This window comes from Triticum aestivum, chromosome 6D (assembly GCF_018294505.1).
Source record: "Triticum aestivum cultivar Chinese Spring chromosome 6D, IWGSC CS RefSeq v2.1, whole genome shotgun sequence".
Lineage (NCBI taxonomy): Eukaryota > Viridiplantae > Streptophyta > Magnoliopsida > Poales > Poaceae > Triticum > Triticum aestivum.
In genome coordinates, this window is record NC_057811.1 from 171,378,288 (window position 1) to 171,383,211 (window position 4,924).

Genomic DNA, 4,924 nt, shown 5'->3' on the forward strand with positions numbered 1-4,924 from the left:
CTATGCTCACGGCGCGTGAGAAGAATAATTGAACTTTCGATGATATGAAACAAATTAACACCTTGTGATGCAAATATACATTTTCATCTAAAAGAGATGTAAAATTGGCGGCCGCGTGTTAACTGCCCAACCGCTTAAAATTTTTTTCCGTTCGTCCGCCTGCCGCCCGCCGATCACCGCCCTGGCCATGGCCGACTCCGACGACCCTGCTGCCTCCTCCACCGTAGCCGCCGCTAGTCTGACCCACCCGGCCGCGCCGCCGAGGAGCCGCCGATTTGAGTTCGTCCCGCCACACTTCTGCCGCCACGACACTCGCCCACCGCACCACGCCGCCGCATTCGACCTCCCGGCTCTTGTCGCTCGGCCGTCGGCGCACCTACTGTCGCAGCTCGGTCCATCGGCGATCCTCCCGTCTCTGAGCGCTCGGCCACCGGCGCTCATGCCAATTACTTGCACACAGTCGTGCGGCGGGCGGGCGGTTTTACATCTCCACTTTGCATCATCTGTTGGAATTGCTCTTTTACATCTTCAATAGACATCATCTGTTGGAGTTGTCTCTTTTTTGAAGATGCAAAATGCACTTTTTGGAGATGCAAATTTTTACATCTCCTGTTTTAATCTCCAAATTTGCATCTTCTATTGTAGATGATCTAAGGGTTGCAGGCGAGGAGGACGCATCTCCCCCCTCCCATCACCAGAGATCTCGAGCCATCGATCTTTCTCCCGGGCAAGACCGACGAGTCACCGTCAGTTTAAAAAAAAGTCAAGTGAGCAGCAAACAGTTTCCTGATTTTTCTTTTTTTTCTTTTGTTAGTACTGTACTAGGTAATTGTCCGTGTGCTTGCAATTTTTTTATGAAAAATATTAGTATATCTTTGGTGAGAAAATTACACAAGAAGTTTTAATGGCCAACAATATAGGTGTTATCCCCGAAGACTGGAATAATACCACAGATGTCCTCATTCCAAAAACTGAGAGTCCGGAGCTTGATATTCAATTTAGGCCTATAAGCCTCCGCAGCGTCATTTATAAAATAATAATATCAAAGATGTTGGCGGCACGTCTCAAGATCATCCTCCCCAAGAATTATCTCACTGACATAGAGCACATTTGTTCCTGGGAGATTGATCAGAGATAATGTATTGGTGGCCTATGAATGTATTCACCGGATAAAGAATCATAGGAATGGTCTGCCAGGGATGTATGCGGTTAAGCTACACATGCATAAGGCATATGACAGAGTTAAGTGGATTTTCCTCGAGAATATAATGTTGAAGCTTGGTTTTCATACCCAGTGGGTTGATCTTGTTATGAGGTGATACAGTTTAACTCTCAAGACACCGATAGTTTTGTTCCAACAAGAGGGATCCGCCGAGGGGACCCTCTCTCACCTTATTTTATTCTTATTATGTGTTGAAGGCTTGTCGAGTTTGTTGTTGCATGAAGAAGAAGTTGGCGGTATTAATGGGATTAGGGTGTGCATGAATGCATCATCCGTATCACACCTCTTATGTGCCGATGATTCCCTAGTTCTCATGAAAGCGGACATGTTAAATGGAACTTCCTTGCAATAGGTACTCAATACTTACTATCCAAATTCTAGACAGTTAGTTGGTAGAGCTAAATCGAGTGTTTGCTTTAGTCCAAATACAAGTGCAGTAACAAGATCTGAGACATGTGATGAATTACACATTGAAACTGAAGCACTATCTGACCAGTATTTGGGTCTACCTGCATTGGTAGGAGCTGATAGAAGTGATTGCTTCAAACACTTTATCAAAAGAATTAGGGAAAGAATTGGTGGATGGAAAGAAAAGTACCTTGATACATCTCCAACGTATCTATAATTTTTTATTGTTCCATGCTTTTATATTATCGTTCTTGGATGTTTTACAATCATTTTATAGCAACTTTATATCATTTTCTGGGACTAACCTATTGACATAGTGCCCAATGCCAATTGTTGTTTTTTGCTTGTTTTTTACTTCGCAGAATATCAGTACCAAACGGAGTCCAAACATAGCGAAACTTTTTGGAGATCTTTTCTAGACCAGAAGACATCCAGTGGGCCAAAGAAGTACCAGAGAGGAGGCCTGGGGTGAGCACAAGACACCTGGGCGTGCCAGGAGGCCCAGGCGTGCCCAGGTGGATTGTGCCCACCTCGGTGACCTCCCGCACTGCCTCTTCGCCCTATAAATTCCCAAATATTCCAGAAACCCTAGGGGAGTTGACGAAACACAATTCCAGCCGCCGCAAGTTCCAGAACCACGAGATCCAATCTAAACACCATCACGGAGGGGTTCATCTTCCTCATCGGTGCCTCTCCGATGATGCCTGAGTAGTCCACCATAGACCTACGGGTCCATAGGCAGTAGCTAGATGGCTTCCTCTCTCTCTTTTTTGATTCTAAATACAATGGTCTATTGGAGACCTATTTGATGTAACTCTTTTTGCAGTGTGTTTGTTGGGATCCGAGGAACTTTGAGTTTATGATCAGATCTATATCCATGAATATTATTTGAGTCTTCTTTGATCTCTTATATGCATGATTATTAAAAGTCTCGTATTTCTTCTTCGAATCTTTGGTTTAGTTAGGCCAACTAGATCGATTTTTCTTGCCATGGGAAGAGGTGCTTTTATGATGGGTTCGATCTTGCGGTGTTCTTTCTCAATGGCAGAAGGGGCAGAAAGACACGCATGTCTCGTTGCTACTAAGGATAACAAGATGGGGGCTATTCCTACATGAACAGATCTCGTCTACATCATGTCATCATTCTTATTGCATTAATCCATTTCTCCATGAACTTAATACACTAGAGCATGTTGGATAGCGGTTAATGTGTGGAGTAATAGTAGTAGATGCAGGCAGGAGTCGGTCTACCACAATTTTTATCCCTTAAACTTGACAATTTCTGGCGCCGTTACCCGAAGAGGGACTGATAACCCCTCATGCGCATCAGGTTGCAAGTATTTATTCTGTGTGTGCAGGTACCGTTTACATAGTGTTGCTTGGTTCTCCTACTGGATTGATACCTTGGTTTCATAACTGAGGAAAATACCTACCATACATGTACTGCATCATCCCTTTCTCTTTGGGGAACCGACGCAGTTTCAAGCGACATCAACCATCCCCCCTGGAGTCTGCATGCCGGCCGTCGACGATCTTCAGCTTGACATTGAACACTTTTAGCCACAGGCCAAAGTGTGGCTGGATCCAGAGAAAGGCTTCACAGATAGTAATGAAGGCCGAGATGAAGAAAAGAATTCGGTGCCAGGTCATGGAAGTCCAGCCCGTAGAAGAATAACAGTCCCCGGACGAATGGGTGAAGAGGGAAGCCCAACCCCCGGATAAAATGGGGAATGAACACCACCCATTCGCTTGGGCGGGGCGTCGGTTGATACGTCTCCAACGTATCTATAATTTTTGATTGTTCCATGCTTTATTATATTCTGTTTTGGATGATTAACGGGCTTTATTATACACTTTTATATATTTTTTGGGACTAACCTATTAACCGGAGGCCCAACCCGAATTGTTGTTTTATGCCTATTTCAGTGTTTCACAGAAAAAGAATATCAAACGGAGTCCAAACGGAATGAAACCTTCGGGAACGTGATTTTCGGAACGAACGTGATCCAGAGGACTTGGAGTCTACGTCAAGAAATCAACCAGGAGAGCACGAGGCAGGGGGGGCGCCCTCCACCCTCGTGGGGCCCACGTTGCTCCATCGACATACTTCTTCCTCCTATATATACCTACGTACCCCCAGACTATCAGATACGGAGCCAAAAAACTAATTCCACCGCCGCAACCTTCTGTACCTGTGAGATCCCATCTTGGGGCCTTTTCCGGCACTCCGCCGGAGGGGGCATTGATCACGGAGGGCTTCTACATCAACACCATAGCCTCTCCGATGATGTGTGAGTAGTTACCTCAGACCTTCGGGTCCATAGTTATTAGCTAGATGGCTTCTTCTCTCTCTTTGGATCTCAACACAAAGTTCTCCACGATTCTTGTGGAGATCTATTCGATGTAATCTTCTTTTGCGGTGTGTTTGTTGACTGTTGAGACCGATGAATTGTGGGTTTATGATCAAGTTTATCTATGAACAATATTTGAATCTTCTCTGAATTCTTTTATGTATGATTGGTTATCTTTGCAAGTCTCTTCGAATTATCAGTTTGGTTTGGCCTACTAGATTGATCTTTCTTGCAATGGGAGAAGTGCTTAGCTTTGGGTTCAATCTTGCGGTGTCCTTTCCCAGTGACAGAAGGGGCAGCAAGGCACGTATTGTATTGTTGCCATCGAGGATAAAAAGATGGGGTTTATATCATATTGCATGAGTTTATCCCTCTACATCATGTCATCTTACTTAAAGCATAACTCTGTTCTTATGAACTTAATACTCTAGATGCATGCTGGATAGCGGTCGATGTGTGGAGTAATAGTAGTAGATGCAGAATCGTTTCGGTCTACTTGTCACGGACATGATGCCTATATACATGATCATACCTAGATATTCTAATAACTATGCTCAATTCTATCAATTGCTCAACAGTAATTTGTTCACCCACCGTAATACTTATGCTCTTGAGAGAAGCCACTAGTGAAACCTATGGCCCCCGGGTCTATTTTCCATCATATTAATCTTCCAACACTTAGTTATTTTTATTGCCTTTTATTTTACTTTGCATCTTTATCATAAAAATACCAAAAATATTATCTTATCATATCTATCAGATCTCACTCTCGTAATTGACCGTTGAGGGATTGACAACCCCTTTATCGTGTTGGTTGCGAGGTTCTTATTTGTTTGTGTAGGTGTGAGGGACTCGTGCGTGATCTCCTACTGGATTGATACTTTGGTTCTCAAAAACCGAGGGAAACACTTACGCTAATTTACTGCATCACCCTTTCCTCTTC